Genomic DNA, 20,795 nt, shown 5'->3' on the forward strand with positions numbered 1-20,795 from the left:
GGCGCGCAGCAACAGTTCAACAGGGGCGGCAGCAGAAGCATGCATGGGAGCGCGGGGAGGGGCCAGTTGCGCGTGGGAGCGACCAAGGACGGCCAGAGCCGGGCCAAGCGCATGCTCGGGCGCGACGGTGTAGCTCTGGATAGGGGAGGCGGGACCCGGCCTACGGCAATGAAGGAAAAGGGGAGCGGGGCGCGGGAGCTCACCGTGTGGGCGCATGGGGGCCCGGTGACGGATTAGTAGCTGCGGGGCGGTCGGAGTTGACGGAGATGGTCGATGACCGAAGCGGACGAGGGCGACGCGAATCCGGCGAAGGTGGGGGTTCCGGCAGGTCTTCGTCTCCGTAGTGGACGCAGCGGGCGATGGCGGTCGTCGTGGACGCAACGGTGAGGGAGAAGTGGCCGGTGGTCGCGAGCTTCACCGGAGCGAGCCCATGTCGGCGCTCGGCGGGGATGGATCTGGCGAGGGGGAGGGGGGTGAGGCGGAGAGGACCAGGGAGGGGAGAAGAGAGCAAGCGGGGGGAGTGGTAGATATTTTGGCGAGCGGGGAGGTCCAGCGCAGCTCTTATCCCCTCGTCGGGCGTCGCCGGCGAGGTGGCTGGACGGCGACGGGCGCGCACGGTCCTGCCCGGTCGGTGGAACAGGAAGCGACCGGGGAGGGGGAGTGGGCCGGCTTAGCTGGGCCGGTTCGAATGGCTAGGCCCGAGGGGTGCTCTCTCTCTTTTTTTTAAAAAAAATTCTGTTTAGTCTTTTCTTTTTGTTTACTGCTGTCTTTTTTCCTATTATTTATTGCACCTAAATTAGTACCACTAATTATACCTCTACTACAAAAAGTTTAGACCTCCAATTAAAATAGTTTAACATTTTAATAATTATAAAAGGCATTCAATTAATTCGTTTGCTGTTGTTTTATTTATTTTAGAGCATTCAAACACTTTTAAAGATGTTGGTTTCTCCACCATTACTACTTATGCATTATTTGCCACTACCATAACAATTTGGTTTTAATATTTGAAAACTTTTATTTGCTTGCCTTTGTTTTAAATTTTAACTGGGTTTCAAACAGACACGAGTTTATCCACACTAACCGAGGTGACGTGGCATCCTTAGCGAGGGATCACTGTAGCTTAATTATCCGGGCATCACACATACACTTATAGCTCTTAGTGCATCCATTGCATGGCAATCCCTACTCCTCGCATTGAAATCAATTGATGGGCATCTCCATAGCCCGTTGATTAGCCGCTTCGATGTGAGACTTTCTCCCTTTTTGTCTTCTCCATATAAACCTCCACCATCATATTCTATTCCACCTATAGTGCTATACCCATGGCTTGCGCTCATGTATTGCGTGAGGGTTGAAAAAGCTGAAGCGCATTAAAAAGTATGAACCAATTGCTTGGCTTGTCATCGGGGTTGCATGATGGGAGCATTTTGTGTGACGAAAATGAAGCATGGCCAAACTATATGATTTTGTAGGGATAAGCTTGCTTTGGCCATGTTGTTTTGAAAAGACATGATTGCTTTATTAGTACGCTCGAAGTATTATCATTTTTTATGTCAAATGATAGACTATTGTTTTGAATCACTCGTATCTTAATATTCATGCCATGATTAGACATATGATCAAGATTATGCTAGGTAGCATTCCACATAAAAAATTATCTTTTTTTATCATTTACCTACTCAAGGACGAGTAGGAATTAAGCTTGGGGATGCTGATACGTCTCTGTCGTATCTATAATTTTTGATTGTTCCATGCCAATATTCTTCAACTTTCATATACTTTTGGCAACTTTTTATACTATTTTTGGGACTAACATATTGATCCAGTGCCCGGTGCCAGTTCCTGTTTGTTGCATGTATTATGTTTCGCATAAACCCAATATCAAACGGAATCCAAACGGGATAAAAACGGACGGAGAATTATTTTGGAATATTTGGGATTTTCCGGAGGAAGAATCAACGCGAAACAGTGCCCGAGGTGGCCACGAGACAGGGGGCGCGCCCTCCCCCTGGGCGCGCCTGGCACCCTCATGGGCCACCCGTAAGGCGGTTGACGCTCTTCTTTTGCCGCAAGAAAGCTAATTTTATGAGAAAAATCTGGGCGAAAGATTCACCCCAATCGGAGTTACGGATCTCCGGATATAAAAGAAACGGTGAAGGGGAAGGATCTGGGAACGCAGAAACAGAGAGAGACAGAGAGATAGATCCAATCTCGAAGGGGCTCTCGCCCCTCCCACGCCATGGGAGCCAAGGACCAGAGGGGAAACCCTTCTCCCATCTAGGTAGGAGGTCAAGGAAGAAGAAGAAGAAGGGGCCCTCTCTCCCCCTTGCTTCCGGTGGCGCCGGAACGCTGCCGGGGGCCATCATCATCACCGCGATCTTCACCAACACCTCCATCATCTTCACCAACATCTCCATCACCTTCCCCCATCTATATTCAGTGGTCCACTCTTCCGCAACCCGCTGTACCCTCTACTTGAACATGGTGCTTTATGCTTCATATTATTATCCAATGATGTGTTGCCATCCTATGATGTCTAAGTAGATTTTCGTTGTCCTATCGGTGATTGATGAATTGCTATGATTGGTTTGGGTTGCATGTTTTATTATTGGTGTTGTCCTATGGTGCTCTCTGTGTCGCACAAGCATGAGGGATCCCCGTTGTAGGGTTTGCAATATATTCATGATTTGCTTATGGTGGGTGGCGTGAGTGACAGAAGCACAGACCCGAGTAAGTAGGTTGTTTGCGTATGGGATAAAGGGGGCTTAATACTTTAATGCTATTTGGGTTTTATTTTAATGATCTTTAGTAGTTGCGGATGCCTTCTAGAGTTCCTATCATAAGTGCATATGATCCAAGAAGAGAAAGTATGTTAGCTTATGCCTCTCACTCAAATAGAATTGCAATAGTGCTTACCGGTCTAGTAACATAGTCAATTGCTTAGGGAAAATTTCACAACTCCTACCACCACTTTTCCACACTCGCTATATTTACTTTATTATTTCTTTATCTAAACAGCCCCTAGTTTATATTTACGTGCTCTTTATTATCTTGCAAACCTATCCAACAACACCTACAAAGTACTTCTAGTTTCATACTTGTTCTAGGTAAAGCGAACATCAAGTGTGCGTAGAGTCGTATCAGTGGCCGATAGGACTTGAGAGAGTATTTGTTCTACCTTTAGCTCCTCGTTGGGTTCGACACTCTTACTTATCGAAAGAGGCTACAACTATCTCGTATACTTGCGGATTATCAAGACCTTTTTCTGGCGCCATTGCCGGGGAGTCATAGCGTGGGGTGAATATTCTCGTGTGTGCTTGTTTGCTTTATCACTAAGTAACTTTTATTTGCTGTTCTTAGTTGTTTTCTATCTTTAGTTATGGGTAGGAAACGCAAAATACCAAAAAAATTAGTTGTATCGACTACACCAATGGTTGAAGAACCACTCAAAATCTATCACACTCCTGAAGCTTTTTACTTGGATCATCTTCGATCCCTTTGTGCTCGTGCTGAAGCCCCAACTAGCTTAGTTGAAGGCAAATCTTTAGATGAGCATGCTTGTTATGTGCGACACCGTATATCTGAAAAAGGGAAACTTTTACTGGATCAAATTCATCGTTTGCAATGCTATGCTTGGAATTTATATGAAATTTATGATATTGCTTGTTGTGCTGAAAACCCTAAGAAACACCTTCCCTACCAATGTGAGTTTATTGATAATGGAATCGTATCTTCGTATGCTAAGGGTGTTTATAATTACTATGATGTTCAACAAATTGAAGAATTTGTTGCTTTTAAGGGTGCTTATGAAATTGCTTCTTTGATTGAAAAGTATGATGCTACTCTCTACAAATCTGAAAATTTTACCGTACTTGAATATTGTTATGATAATTATGCTTATAATGCCTATGTTAAACTATATATTGATAAATTCTCCGCTGTCCAAGAAGAGACTAATATTTTGCAGGAAGCTATGGAAGAAGAAATTGATGAAACTGTGAGCTCATTGGATGAAAAAGATGATGAGGAGAGCGAAGAACAAAAGGAGGAAGAGCGGATTGATCACCATGCCCACCTTCTAATGAGAGTAACTCTTCAACTCATACATTGTTTAATTCCCCTTCGTGCTTACCGAAGTATGATTGCTATGATGATTGCTATGATCCCGTTGATTCTCTTCAAATATCCCTTTTTGATGATGCTTGTTATGCTTGCGGCCAAGATGCCAATATGAATTATGCTTATGGAGATGAACTTGCTATAGTTCCTTATGTTAAACATGAAATTGTTGCTATTGCACCCATGCATGGTAGTCCTATTATCTATTTGAATTCTCCCGACTACACTATATCGGAGAAGTTTGTGCTTATTAAGGATTATATTGATGGGTTGCGTTTTACTACTACACATGATGATTTTGATAGATATAATATGCATGTGCTTGCTGCTCCTACTTGCAATTATTATGAGAGAGAAACTATATCTCCACCTCTCTATGTTTCCAATATGATAGAATTGCAAGAATCTGCTTATACTATGCATTGGCCTTTACTATGTGTGCATGAATTGTTCTTTTATGACATGCCGATGCATAGGAACAGAGTTAGACTTCGTCATTGTATGATATATGTTACTTTGTGCTCACTACTAAATCACAAATCATTGTTTTAAAATTGGCTTTGATATACCTTGGGATCCGGGTGGATCCATTACTTGAGCACTATATGCCTAGCTTAATGGCTTTAAAGAAAGCGCTGCCAGGGAGACAACCCGGAAGTTCTAGAGAGTCATTTATTTATGTTGTGTGCTTTCATATAGTCTAAAAAAATAGGGAACCCTAAAAACTTTTCAAAAAGAAAAGTAAAAGTGAGAAAGACAAGCATTGTTGAAGTGGGAGCTAGCCTTGAACTTTGTTCATGCTCACAGAAACTTTGTGAATCTTGATTACAGAAACTTCTCATCAAAAATAATTATCCCCTTGTATAATTACATTGTCTTATAAAAATAATGTGCTAAGGTTTGCCTTTAGGATGTTTACAATGCTTGTTGGTTTGTACGGTGCAGGACAGAAACTTTGGCTGTAGTGCACGATTTTACATTTTTTTACTGGAACGTCAAACGGTTATGATTCCTTTTGCACTGTCTTGATGTACAACTTTTTTATTTTTCATAATTTTGGTATAATTTTTGGGGTACCATAAGTATGGTGAATGTTCATATTGCTACAGACTGTTCTGTATTTGACAGATTCTGTTTTTGATGCATAGTTTGCTTGTTTTGATGAATCTATGAATTTATATCAGTGAATTAAGCCATGAAAAAGTTATGTTACAGTAGAAACAATGCAAAAACAAAATATGAATTGGTTTGCAACAGTACTTAGAGTGGTGATTTGCTTTATTATACTAACGGATCTTACCGAGTTTTCTGTTGAAGTTTTGTGTGGATGAAGTGTCTAATCGAGGAGGTCTCGATATGGGGAAAAGGAAGAGAGGCAAGAGCTCAAGCTTGGGGATGCCCGAGGCAACCCAAGTAAATATTCAAGGAGACTCAAGCGTCTAAGCTTGGGGATGCCCAGAAGGCATCCCCTCTTTCTTCAACAAGTATCGGTATGTTTTCGTATTCGTTTCGTTCATGCGATATGTGCAAGTCTTGGAGCGTCTTTTGCATTTAGTTTTCACTTTTCTTTTTTGCACCATGCTGGTATGAGATAGTCCTTGGTTGATTTATAGAATGCTCATTGCACTTCACTTAAATCTTTTGAGTATGGCTTTATAGAATGCTTCATGTGCTTCACTTATTATCATTTGAAGTCTGGATTGCCTGTTTCTCTTCACATAGAAAACCGCCATTTGTAGAATGCTCTTTTGCTTCACTTGTATTTGTTAGAGCGTGGGCATATCTTTTGTAGAAAGAATCAAACTCTCTTGCTTCACTTATATCTATTTAGAGAGATGACAGGAATTGGTCATTCACATGGTTAGTCATAAAATCCTACATAAACTTGTAGATCACTGAATATGATATGTTTGATTCCTTGCAGTAGTTTTGCGATATAAAGATGGTGATATTAGAGTCATGCTAGTGGGTGGTTGTGGATTGTAGAGACACTTGTGTTGGGGTTTGCAAGTCCCGTAGCATGCACGTATGGTAACCGTTATGTGATAAATTTGAAGCATGGGGTGTTTCTTTGATTGTCTTCCTTATGAGTGGCGGTTGGGGATGAGCGATGGTCTTTTCCTACTAATCTATCCTCCTAGGGGAATGCGTAGTAGTACTTTGCTTCGAGGGCTAATAAACTTTTACAATAAGTACATGCGTTCTTTATGACTAATGTGAGTCCATGGATTATACGCACTTTTACCGTTCCATCATTGCTAGCCTCTTCGGTACCGTGCATTGCCCTTTCTCACCTCGAGAGTTGGTGCAAACTTCGCAGGTGCATCCAAACCCCGTGATATGATACGCTCTGTCACACATAAGACTCCTTATATCTTCCTCAAAACAGCCACCATACCTACCTATCATGGCATTTTCATAGCCATTCCGAGATATATTGCCATGTAACTTCCACCATCATCATATACATGACTTGAGCATTTATTGTCATATTGCTTTGCATGATCGTAAGATAGCTAGCATGATGTTTTCATGGCTTGTCCGTTTTTTGATGTCATTGCTACGCTAGATCATTGCACATCCCGGTACACCGCCGGAAGCATTCATATAGAGTCATATCTTTGTTCTAGTATCGAGTTGTAATATTGAGTTGTAAGTAAATAAAAGTGTGATGATCATCATTATAGAGCATTGCCCCATGAAAAAAAGAAAAAAGAAAAAAAGGAAAGGCCAAAGAAGCCTAAATAAAAAAAGGGGGCCAAAGAAGCCCACCCAAAAAAAGAAAAAAAGAAAAAAGGGGGCAATGTTACTATCCTTTTACCACACTTGTGCTTCAGAGTAGCATCATGTTCTTCATATAGAGAGTCTCCTATGTTGTCACTTTCATATACTAGTGGGAACTTTTCATTATAGAACTTGGCTTGTATATTCCAACGATGGGCTTCCTCAAATGCCCTAGGTCTTCATGAGCAAGCAAGTTGGATGCACACCCACTTAGTTTTCAGTTTGAGCTTTCATACACTTATAGCTCTTAGTGCATCCGTTGCATGGCAATCCCTACTCCTCGCATTGACATCAATTGATGGGCATCTCCATAGCCCGTTGATTAGCCGCGTCGATGTGAGACTTTTTTCCTTTCTTGTCTTCTCCATATAAACCTCCACCATCATATTCTATTCCACCTATAGTGCTATATACATGGCTTGCACTCATGTATTGTGTGAGGGTTGAAAAAGCTGAAGCGCGTTAAAAAGTATGAACCAATTGCTCGTCTTGTCATCGAGGTTGTGCATGATGGAAGCATTTTGTGTGACGAAAATGAAGCATGGCCAAACTATATGATTTTGTAGGGATAAGCTTGCTTTGGCCATGTTGTTTTGAAAAGACATGATTGAACTATTAGTACGCTCGAAGTATTATCGTTTTTTATGTCAAATGATAGACTATTGCTTTGAATCACTCGTATCTTAATATTCATGCCATGATTAGACATATGATCAAGATTATGCTAGGTAGCATTCCCCATAAAAAATTATCTTTTTTATCATTTACCTACTCGAGAACAAGTAGGAATTAAGCTTGGGGAAGCTGATACGTCTTTGTTGTATATATAATTTTTGATTGTTCCATGCCAATATTCTTCAACTTTCATATACTTTTGGCAACTTTTTATACTGTTTTTGGGACTAACATATTGATCCAGTGTCCAGTGCCAGTTCCCGTTTGTTGCATGTTTTATGTTTCGCAGAAACACAATATCAAACGGAATCCAAACGGACGGAAAATTATTTTGGGATATTTGGGATTTTCCGGAGGAAGAATCAACGCGAAATGGTGCCCGAGGTGGCCACGAGACAGGGGGCGCACCCTCCCCCCTGGGCGCACCTGGCACCCTCGTGGGCCACCCGTAAGGCGGTTGAAGCTCTTCTTTTGCCGCAAGAAAGCTAATTTTATGAGAAAAATCTAGGTGAAAGATTCACCCAATCGAAGTTAGGGATCTCCGAATGTAAAAGAAACGGTGAAGGGGAAGGATCTGGCAACGCAGAAACAAAGAGAGACAAAGAGATAGATCCAATCTCGGAGGGGCTCTCGCCCCTCCCACGCCATGGGAGCCAAGGACCAGAGGGGAAACCCTTCTCCCATCTAGGGAGGAGGTCAAGGAAGAAGAAGAAGAAGGGGGCTCTCTCTCCCCCTTGCTTCCGGTGGCGCCGGAACGCTGCCGGGGTCCATCATCATCACTGCGATCTTCACCAACACCTCCATCATCTTCACCAACATCTCCATCACCTTCCCCCATCTATATTCAGCGGTCCACTCTCCCGCAACCCGTTGTATCCTCTACTTGAACATGGTGCTTTATGCTTCATATTATTATCTAATGATGTGTTGCCATCCTATTAAGTCTGAGTAGATTTTCGTTATCCTATCGGTGATTGATGACTTGCTATGATTGGTTTCAGTTGCATGTTTTATTATCGGTGTTGTCCTATGGTGCTCTCCGTGTCGCGCAAGCGTGAGGGATCCTCGTTGTAGGGTTTGCAATATGTTCATGATTTGCTTATGGTGGGTGACGTGAGTGACAGAAGCACAGACCCGAGTAAGTAGGTTGTTTGCATATGGGATAAAGGGGACTTAATACTTTAATGCTATGATTGGGTTTTACCTTAATGATCTTTAGCAGTTGCGGATGCTTGCTAGAGTTCCAATCATAAGTGCATATAATCCAAGAAGAGAAAGTATGTTAGCTTATGCCTCTCCCTCAAATAGAATTGCAATAGTGATTACCGGTCTAGTAACATAGTCAATTGCTTAGGGACAATTTCACAACTCCTACCATCACTTTTCCACACTCGCTATATTTACTTTATTGTTTCTTTATCTAAACAGCCCCTAGTTTATATTTACGTGCTCTTTATTATTTTGCAAACCTATCCAACAACACCTACAAAGTACTTCTAGTTTCATACTTGTTCTAGGTAAAGCGAACGTCAAGTGTGCGTAGAGTCGTATCAGTGGCTGATAGGACTTGAGAGAGTATTTCTTCTACCTTTAGCTCCTCGTTGGGTTCGACACTCTTACTTATCGAAAGAGACTACAACTATCTTGTATACTTGTAGGTTATCATCCGCCAACTCGTTCGGACACCAGACGGACCGCACGGCCTCCGGCGAGGCAGCTACGGCTGGCCTTGCACCAGATCCATACCCCATTTGGGCGGACGCAATGGATTCCCGACGTATGGAGTCTGAATGCAGCCGTCCACGGGCCTCCTCCCGGGCGCGGCAGAGTGCAAGACGGACGACCATCTCCTCTTTGGGGGCGCGCGGGATGAGCTCGGGGTCGACAGATCTGGAGGTGAAGGATTCGGATCCGCTGCCCGCCATGCCGGAGACGACCGGAAGGAGCCTGAGACGAGTTTGGGTGGCGGATGGGGAGTGGAGGGGAGGGGAGGGAAGTGGCTAGGGTTTGGTCCGGCGAGCGGATGGGAAGAATTTTATGTGGGATCGGGTGAGGAAGCGTGGGCCGGGGCTGACATGACGGGCGTGACCGGGCGCGCCCGGGCGCCCCATATCTGCTCCACATTTGAGCTAGATATGGGGATGCCGGTTAGCCCGGGTGAGGGTCCATCTAGGTTAAAAAATCGTGACTGAACAGTGATCGCCCACTCGGATGTATGAGACGGGTTTGAGGGGTGCGGCTATAAATACTAGTCCAAGCGCTGTAATCCGTAGACGGTGGAAAATTACCGAACGAAACGCGTCGCTAGTTCACCTTGATAAAAAGCCACGCCCGCTGCTGGCGATACACATCACCCCCCTGCCGAAACACGGCTAAAAAAAACCTGCCAAAACTAAAACATGACTCGCTCATAAAAAACAAAAACATGCCTGGCTCAGACCCTCCTCATCCTGTGTGGCTCCCTCGATTGATCCCAAATCCCCAATTAATCCCACCGCCGCCTAGAGCACAAGAGCGGGCAGCGGCAGCCTGCGAACGCCAAGTACGGCGTGACCAGCCAGGTGGGCCGGTAGAGGAGTGCCGAGGTGCGCAGCCCCGGCCGGATTAGTTACTTTGTTTCTCAATTCAGATTGTTAACGGATGCGAGATGCAAATCCAGATTGTTATCCAGGACGATTGGACGAAGAGGGAGCAAATCTATGAGTGAAAAGGATAAGGGAAGGGAAGGAATGCAAAATGAAAGGTTAGTTACTTAATTTCTCAATTATGCGTTTGAGTGCTTGATGATTGAATTGCACGAACACGTTGCACCTGGATTGTACGTGATTCTAGTTAATGTCATATAATCTACTGTAGTTAGTGTGTGGACTGTCTTGGTTATGCATCATACAATTTTTATTATTTTTATTTTTTGTGTGTATCAAGTCGCACCTACAAATTAATCCTGCCTCAGCCACTGAGCACAGCCGAAAAAGTTCGCATCCTTTTGAAGAAGCACAAATACATTTCGAATATAGGGCGCGAAACACATCCTATGGAGAATATTCTGATTTATTGATCCAACAAGTTTAACCATGCTTTAATAGCCAATTTACAAGCCACAGCAACATCTAACCAGTGCTTCTGAAACTAAACATAAGCATGGTTGCAGACTTGCAGTAGCTTCCCAGGCACCAAACTAAACCCATCTCATCCATGGGGTTTCTTGCAAGAGTTTAGGACATGGTTGGAGGAACCAGAAGCTTGTGCATTTCTGACACAGAAGGCATTAGCTACTCATCTACATCGATATAGACAGGGTGATCTCGGCGAATGATGTGGACGTTCATGGTAAGCACCTGCTCGTTCTTGAGCAGCTCAAACAGGCACATGTCGTCATCCTGCAGCTTGTTGTCGTTTACAAACTTCTTCCAGCCTGTGTGTAGCTCATAAAATTTGCACTTTTCCTTGTCGCCGATATAGAGCTTGGCTTCCCAAGTGTGGTTCTTCCCAGGCACTTGAAGCCTCATCCACTGCTCCTCGCGTGGAAGATGATCATCAGCGTATCCCTGTTCGATGTACTGAGTTGCACATTCACAAGGTAGGATGTTAAGTTGTCAACAGATCAAATAAGCAAACACATGCGTCCTTACCAAGAAAGAGGAAACTGCATGGATCGAGCACAACTTACCAGCTTGGCACGGCAGCTAGGCATGATGGACACGAATATTTTGGTTTCTGGCTGAATAACAAGGAGCCTCTCTTTGATTTTTCTCTTCTGCTGCCAAGTCAGTTCGGTGCATCTGGTAACCACATACCCCGTGTCAGTGCGAGTCACTTTCATCTTCTGCCGGCTAGCTGGTTTAAGATGATAGACTATTATTGCCACTCCACCATCGCTCTTTGACATTTCAAATGCACAGATATCGCCTTCCTGCAATTTGTTGTCGCGAACAAAGCAGGGCCAACCAGAAAAAATGATACAAGAAAGGATGCATGCTCCATCAGTGATAACCTTCAAATTGGCATCCCATGTTTTGCTGTTCTGAGGATGACAAAGTTTGATAATCTGGTCTTGATGAGGAAGGTGATTGGCAGCATACTCCTTACGGATGACCTATTACAAATGAATGATCTGGCTGATGAATTATCTCAAACCATAATTTGCAGAGAGCTAGTGTTTCAACGATTCGAACAAAGTTCTAGCAAGATATTCTGAATTCTGTTTTCTGAACATGGTGTTCATTCAAATAAATAAATAATCAAAGCATTGTACAGTAATCAAAACATACTGTAAACCTACCAGAAATCCATCAGATAGATTTTTCTCGTTCATGGCTGTGACATAAAATTGAATTCCATTCCGATTTTCGTTCAAAAATGCATCAACTCTTGCCTTCTGGGCACTAGTCAGTTTACAACCCATTTCTAAAATGTAATGTGATTCGGTAGACCCCCGAAGGCCACCTGAACTGCTGGGTTCCTGAATATCTTTTGGAAATGTTACATCTTCAGCTGTGCAACATCAATCATGAAGGCAGAAATCAGAATAAAAAGTAAATTAAGAAAATCTAAAACAAAACATCAATAGAAATTCATACTCAACTGTTCAATACTGAACTTGATTTCTGTGAACTTGAGTCTGCTTGATTTATCTTTGAAGTTCTGCAACTGTCACTTGTACCGTCGTTCTGGCTTTCTTTTTTGGTGGGTAGTGATTGATCATGAAAAATGTCCCTCTCTTGGAGATTAGGACCACAGCTCATGATAACACATGAAAGCTCGTTCTCGCAGCCACTTGGTTTAAAGATTTTTACTTTGAAGTGGGAGTCCCCACTGTATGTAAAGACTAGGAAGTCATTTTGTTTAAGTTCATACGCACTGGCAAAGTTTGCCCACCCTGATCCAAAAACTAACTTATGCTGTTCCCTGGCAACCTGAACAATATAAATTTTACCATCTGGGACTTCTAGTTTGAGTTCATCAGATATGTGACCTCTGAAATTAGTTGCGAACTTTGGTGGTATGGCCTGCATGAAGAAATAAATCACAAAGGATCTTTGACCAGAAAATGACCACATACGAGGCTAAGTGATTGCTAGTCCATCTTCATGCCTATATAATTCACTGCAAAGAAAACTAAGAGCACACATGCTTCTGTAATATAAAAAAGGGCAGCCCGGTGCATGTAGCTCCCGCTTGCACACATGCTTCTGTAATATCTATTATCAAATTTTGGTTATCTAGGTAAGTATACTTTGTGGCTTCGTGCAATTAATTCTCAAAAGAAGTATATTTAGTGTAACCCAAATGGTGCTCAAACTCCTAAATTCGTCATCAAGATTATCAAATTACTAGCAGTGTTACTCAGTTTTTTGCAAAACTATAGTTGTGAAAACTGCAGGAGGTATATTTGGTGCACAAGAAACACTGTAATTGGCAAGGTCTTACCATTTCATTCTTGAAATTACCCAGAGTCATAATTTTGAAGAAAGACCAGTCATGATCTTTCATGTGCCAATAATGGTGACCAACACATTCTGTGCATACTACACACGGTTTCTTCATCCTGTCATCATCTTGTCCAGGCCTGCCATATCAGTTGAGATGAAATTGTTAGAATATTGAAATCAAAATCCACACACACGGACAACCATTTTGAGACAAACTTTGACCGTCGATTGGACCTACATAATATGAGTTATATGCCCACCAAAAATATTCCACTCCTTGCAAACAAGTTTCCAGTGGTATAATTTTTATGGTATACTCATACATTATTCGTTTAACTGATGGTCAAAGCAAATAACAAAATATGCGCAGACCTTGCAAACCTGAACATAGGGAGATGACATGACGAGTGAACAAAGTTATACTTATTGGTCCTAGGAACACAAAATGCAACTAAAGTTAGTACGGACCTTTCTCTATGTGATTGCAAAGGACTTTTACTTACTTACGAAGCCTTTTATCCCAAACAAGTTGGGGTAGGCTAGATATGAAACCCTTTCACGAGGACTTCCCAGGAGGTCACCCATCCTAGTACTACTCTCGCCCAAATGGGTTTCATACCCAAAAGACTGGCTAGTTTTTACGTTGGCTCGCCAAGCCTATCACAACCCTTAGATATGAAACCCTTTCACGAGGACTTCCTAGGAGGTCACCCATCCTAGTACTATTCTCGCTCAAATGGGTTTCATACCTATGGGACTGGCTAGTTTTTACGTTGGCTCGCCAAGCCTATCACAACCCTCCTCCTTTACCCGGGCTTGGGACCGGCTATGCCTAGAAGACATAGGCGGAGTTATGTGATTGCAAAGGACTATCATGACAAATGTCCCTTTCCTCGGCATTAGGACCACAGCTCGTCATAACACATGCCAACTCTTTCTCGCAACCATTTGGTTTAAAGATTTGAACTTTGAAATGGGAGTCTCCACTGTATATAAAGACTAGGAAGTAACCCTGTTCAAGTTCGAAAGCACAAGCAAACTTCGTCCACCCTGATTGAAGAACTAACTTCTCCTGTTCCCTGGCAACCTGAACATTATAAATTTTACCATTTGGGACTTCTAGTTTGACTTCATCAGATATGTCACCTCTGAAATTAGTGGCGAACTCTTCTGGTATGGCCTGTATGAAGAAAAAAAATGATAAAGGATCATCGACCAGCCAATCACCACAGACAAGGTTAAGGGATTGCTAGTCCATCTCCATTCCTATATAATTCACTATAAGGAAAAGTAGGAACAAACATGCTTCTCTAATATTTATTATCATTTTGGTTATCTGGGTACTTCATGCAATTTAATTCTCCAATAAAGTATGTTTGTTGTAACCAAAATTGGTTCTCAAACTCCTAATTTCATCGTCATGATTATCAAATTACTAGCAGTACTTCTCATTTTTTGGCAAAACAGCAGTTTTCAAAACTTCCCAAGATATATTTGGTGCACAAGAAATAGTGTAATTGGCAATGCCTTACCATTTCATCCTTGAAATTACTGAGAATCATAACCTTGAAGAAAGACCAGGTATGATCCTCCATGTGCCAATAGTGGCGGGCAACACATTCTATGCATATTGTGCATGCTCTGTTCCTGCGATCATTTGGTCCGGTCCTGCTATAAACAGTTGAGATGAAACTGTTAAAATATTGAAATCAAAATCCACACGCACACATATTTTGTGACTAACTTTGATGATCGATTTGACCTACAAAATGTGAGTTATATGCCGCCAAAAGTGTACCACTGGATTTGCATTCGAGATAAGTTTTCAATGGTATAATTTTTATGGTATATAACTCATACATTACTGGTCTAGTTGTTGGTCAAAGTAAATATCAAAATATGTGCAGACCTTGCAAATCCGAACAGAGGGAGATGACAAGACGAGTGGACAAAGTTATGTCTATTAGTCCTAGGAACACATAATGTAGCTAACATTAGGACTAACCTTTCTCTAGGTGATTGCATAGGGTTATCATGACAGCCACTCTTTTGTTGGGCACAAGTAGTGAAATTCTTCATGACACAAGACAACAACTTATCACAGCCACTTATATCGAAGATTCGAACTTTGAAATGGCAATTCCCACTATACCCAAATAACACTATGTCACCCTGTTCAAGATCATATGCACTGGCAAATCTATCCCATCCAGATCGAAGGACTAGCTCGTGACGTTCCTCGGCAACCTGAATACCAAATTTTTGGCCATCTGGCAATTCTAGCTCTATTTTTTCAGATATTTGCTGTCTGATATTGTTTGCAAATCCTTTTGGAATGGTCTGCACAAATAGTCAATTGAGACCACTTTTAAATTAGTATTATCCTGACAGTCCCTCTAAAGGCAAGCAAGAGCATTGTACAAAATGAGTTTGTCACATGAGATCAAAACTAGTGTCTCCAATACAGAACATAGCTTGTGAAATGTTCCTTTTTTTTATCAGCAACTAGCCAACCACCAAGTTTATCTTCATGCATATTCAGCTATCCTAACTCCTAAGTGAGGGAGCATCCACATAGTGGTAGGCGTAGATTTCACCAAAAGATTTTAGTTCATGAGGTTTTAGGTTTGAAGTCGCATTCTCCTTATAAACAATAGTACATATTTCCTCCTGTGCAATCTCCTTTTTTTTCATTTTCTTCTATATATAGAAAAAATAGATTAGTGCTGCTAACTTCACTAGAAAATCAAGACGATACATGTTTTTCTTGTGAAGGTAGAATTTTGGTTATTTCTATATGCTTAATGCGATATTTTTCAGAAATAATTTCAAGGCTCCGAACTTCAGCATGAAATTTACAAAATTGCTAGCTCAGTTTGTCAGTATCCCCCAAAATAACAATCTGAAAACTAAACAAGATATATCTTAATGCACAAGAACAGAGTAAATTGACAATGCCTTACCAGTCCATTTTTTGAATCACTGACACCCACCATAACCATGAAGAAACGCATTTTATCCATTCGGTGCCAATAATGAAATGCAGCACAATCCTTGCATATTGTGCGACATTTGCTTCTCATGTTACCCCACCTACCATGTTAGTTGGGATGAAATTGTTATAGACAATTTATATCAGACATTCACACATAAGTGTTGTGCACACCCACATGCTGCTCAAAGGTAAACACACCAAGTACATGATAAATAACATAATTTGATTACGATGGTAGGCAGGCAAGTATACGACACATAATACTAAGAAAAAAACAAATGTTTCTACTTTATAATGTCATAGGTAAGAATATCGAATATCGATTGAGTCCACATGATTTTATTTGTTAGGACAGAAAAGGTGACTAGAGGTAGCACTGCAGCATAGTTGCCAACCTTTCAGTTTTTGTAGACGACTGCGTATCATTACCGCGCAACATGTTCATTTCATGGACACAAGGAGTGTTCATTGCAACACAGGATAACTCTTTCTCGCAGCCAGTTTGATTGAATATTCGAACTTCAAAGCAGGAGCTTCCACTGAATTCAAACAATAAGGTGTCACCCTGTTCGAGTTCATATGTGCTCACAAATGCCGCCCATCCAGATTGAAGGACTAGGCCATTCTGTTCCTTAGAAACCTGAACGCTATGTTTTTCACCATTAGGTACTTCTAGCATGACTTGGTCAGATATCTGGCCTCTGATATTATTTGCTAGCTTTCTTGGCACATCCTGCAAGAATAAGCAAGTGGGACATTTCTTAACTTAAACAGAAGGTTCATGTTATGGCAATCAAGATTCAAGAGTGCATTACAAACGCCTGTTTGTTTGAACACAACCAACAACTATTTTATTTGCAGAAACAGGGTACATACACACTGGATCAATTGAAATGTAGTCATGTCGGCGCCAAGCAAAGAATAGTTGAGTGTGACCATAGAAAAGTTAGATGGATGACATGTAAAACTATATTTTTTAACTAATGTATGCTAGTATGGAGTATGGACTATGGAGTATATTTTAGAGTGAGGAAATTCCGCACTGCTGTTTTTTATCTAAGTGGGGAAAAAGATCAGCAACAACAACAATGGCCCTAACTTTAGTTCATTGTCATGCCTAAAATGACATTTCATAACCAGATTAGTGCCCTCCGTTCACAAATATACATTTGATTTATAAAAAAGTTGAAACATCTTATTATTTATGAACGGAGGGAGTATATCAAAGAACAAACACATTTTTGAAACTCACAACTTCAAGATTAAGACTATAAAATTGCAGGCTAAACATGTCCGTTCTCCTAGAAAATGCGAGCCTAAACATTATAACAAGAAACCCTAAACCCTAAACCCTAAATGTTGCACATGAATAGTAAATGACAAAATCTTACCACGAAATCACCGGTCACAATCTTGACGAAACTCTTTTTCCACTCACCGACGCGGTGCCAATTGTGGTACACGATGCACTCGCTGCATCTTGTGAAAGATGTCTTCATTCTACCACACCTACCTTGTTAATTGAGATCCAAGTTGTTAGAAATTGGCAAATATATCACGTACGAGCCCAACAGAACTCAACGCACAAGCGGGTAAAAACAAGCACAATATCCATGTTAAACCAAAAGGAAAAAGATCCAAATGTGAACCCTACACTCAAAATAAATAAGTACAATGAAGTCAAGCGAGCCCAAGCAACTGCTGTCAACCAAAACAAGTAGTCCCTCCTATCCATATTACTTGATACATCCTTTTGAGTGACAACTGATATGAATCTAGATACATCCATTTGAGTGACAAGTAATATGGATCTAAACGTTTGAGCGGCAAATAATATGGATCGGAGGGAGTACTATACCATTGCGGCCTCAGCCACATTTCATATGAACTTGTGTCACCACGTTTAAGATCTGTAAGCATTTCTTTGTTTTTTGGTTTTGAACTTGTAATGCTAAAAACTTCACCAAAAAAGAGTATCATTCTCCATAAGAAAGCTGTGCACTTGGACATGGGTGCATGCATGTGGCTGAGTCGAGATTACCTGTTGCAAGAAGCTTTCTAAGCCGTATGATGCAGAAGGCCCCGGAGCGGTGGCGGTGACTCTCTCACGAGATGGACGGAGAGCAGCAACAGAGGCAGGAGTATATATAGGAGTAGTTGGCAAGAGAGAAAAGAGAAAAAGTTAACTGTGCAAGGTAATGAAAATGCTGCTCAATGGATGGATGGCAGGCGCACATTGGTAACCTGCGAGTCTCCCACCAACTTTACATGCACCCCCATTGGATCAATTTGTTTCTTGGAACTCAAACACTCATTTACTCTCCTTTTTGTGGTCAAACACTCATTTACTTCATTTACTAGTATCTTCATTTACCATGAATTGTAAAATCTTATGTAAAATTCAAATTTGATTAACAATTAAATAAAAAATCATATATTTTAAGTTTAATTTCAGATTATATTTTTTTTGTTGTATAAATTATACTTTAAATATAAGATGTTCTATTAATAATTTTGTGAAACAAATGTATATAGACACATTTTAGTGTGTTTGTTCACTCATTTCACTCCATATGCAGTTCATATTAAAATATGCAAAACATTTTATATTAATGAAAGAAGTATATTTTACCTTTGAAATACATTATATTTTAGATGCATGAGCGTCACTATTGCAGTGAAATAAATAGTCTATCGATGAACATATCGACAACTTGAAGAAATTCAACTAGCAGTAAGGGTAACTCCAACACCCGACCCCATATTTTCTTCGTCTCAGTCCGTTTGGGCTGAAACGGTCAAATGCGACGCCCAATGCGCGACCCCATTCTTAAATTGTGTCCAGCCTGACCCACTTTTGGCGTGAATTTGCCTCGGATTTACGTCCAGACAGACAGTGAATGGACACGCACGCGTCCTTTCCTTGTCCTCCCTCGGGCCCGCGTATTGGCCGTCCAACCACTTCTCACCAGCCACATTTATGCAGCACGCGCGGACAGGCCCGCCTGTCAGCACCAAGCCGCCCCCTAAGTGTCCTTTTTAAATGTCAAAGTTGTGGACCGACCATTCCATATCCTCTTCACTGCCGCTTCGCCGCCCTTCCACACCATTCATGCCCCCTCAAAAGCCGACAAGCCCTAGAGCACGTCTCTGGCCGCTACCCCCACAATGGGGATGTCGAAGTGGATCCTCGGCAAGACGGCTAAGCACCACCACGAAGCGGGGCCGTCCTCTGGTTCACGGAAGCCGAGGAAAGCCACTGGCTTCTCCATCTCTCCGGTCACTGCCCTGCCGTGTTGAAATATATTGTCCGCCTTCCTCCATCAGATCGATCTTTTAGCCGTGCCCCGGGAAGAGGGGATTAATCGCTCCGGAGGCGGCGCGCTGCGGAAGTGATGGAGAAAACCTATGATTGACGTCGTGAGACTAACCGTTCTAATACCATGTAAATCCCGATTATCCTCAATTCCGGTGAAGAAATCATCAGAAATTGGTGCAAACGGCCAATCATCGTGTTGGTACAAGCTACACGCACTAGATCGGCACCGGCCTTCAACCAAGGCGCATCATCCCTGGTGGTTCATCGACGCCGACTGTGCGAAATCAACCACACACGGCGGCCTGCACACTCGACACCCGACACGCATGGGGGCGCTACAAGATTCGTCTCAGCTTAGCGTATGCATATGCGGCTACGAAGCACCGGGTCGTCCACCAGGGAAGTCTGGAATCCCAGGAGGGCGATTTTCCAAGCCAGACGTGGACATCGGCGAGACACCACCGGCTGCACCGAGCATTACACCTGCACCAGCCGCATGAATCGATCACGGGAGGGCGAACCGGTACGAGCTATCGAGCGTCCGAGTCTTCCCAGAGTCGATCCCGTGATCTTCGTCGAGCAGGTCAGATTCGCGTGGCTTCTTCGCAGCTCAACGTCGTACGGGCGGCGCGTGCACGATCCAGAGCAGGCGCACGGCGACCCCATGCGCTGGAGCAGCCAGCTTCAACCACGCGGCGCCGCGACTCCATCCAGCCCAGGCACAAGTCGACTTCGACCAGGCTCATCCACGCCACATGCATGGACGTGGTTTCAGCGATGGGGGCTTCGGCCAGATGTGGTCTCTGACTCGCTGCAGCTCCAACCGGCCTCCTGCTCACGGACACCGCCCGCGCGCTAGGCGCACACGCTACGAACACCTGAGCTGACCCAGCAGAGGTCCATCGCAGAGAAACTTCGAGCACGCGACAGCATCAGACTGCATCACGGGCGGGCACTACACCAGCATCGGCCACGGGTGTACCGAGCACGACTACATCATCACGATCTGCACCAGATTATTCTTCATCAAGCCGAATCACTGCACCGAATTGTATGACTACGCCAGGCTACGGGTACGACACGGCATGGACATCTAGCGTTTTTTGACAGATTTTTATATAAGACGCAACCTCGACGACGGCAACTACTGCGTCACAATCGACGACATCGACCGTGTCATCCATGCCGGCGCGACTGCATTGACAAGACGCCACTAGTGACGATCCCTACACATCCACACGGTTCTGGCAAAATCAATGTGTGCTCGACGTGTTTCCTCCGGTCCTGGCAAAACCTATGGACTCATCGCTAACGGCATCCTCTGACATCCGCAAGGTGCATCGTCCACGACTGCCGCTCCGTCATCTACAACGTAGTGCATTTTTTTGCGCCTCCGACTTTGTGCGGTTTCATCATCCACGACTACATCATCAACCACGACTTCCTCAACTACGGCTACATCGTCATC

General features: G+C 42.9%; 1 long non-coding RNA gene across 2 annotated transcripts; it reads left to right on the forward strand.

The window, feature by feature from the left end:
- Positions 1-9,922: 9,922 nt before the first annotated feature.
- On the forward strand, positions 9,923-13,919 carry LOC123110548 (uncharacterized). Of its 2 annotated transcripts, XR_006453463.1 has the most exons (4): positions 9,923-10,166; positions 10,241-10,324; positions 10,733-10,911; positions 11,044-13,919. It is a non-coding gene; the product is annotated as an uncharacterized lncRNA (long non-coding RNA). The 2 variants fall into 2 exon arrangements; XR_006453462.1 differs by having other exon boundaries at positions 10,733-13,919.
- Positions 13,920-20,795: the final 6,876 nt, after the last annotated feature.

This window comes from Triticum aestivum, chromosome 5B (assembly GCF_018294505.1).
Source record: "Triticum aestivum cultivar Chinese Spring chromosome 5B, IWGSC CS RefSeq v2.1, whole genome shotgun sequence".
Taxonomy (NCBI): Eukaryota; Viridiplantae; Streptophyta; class Magnoliopsida; order Poales; family Poaceae; genus Triticum; species Triticum aestivum.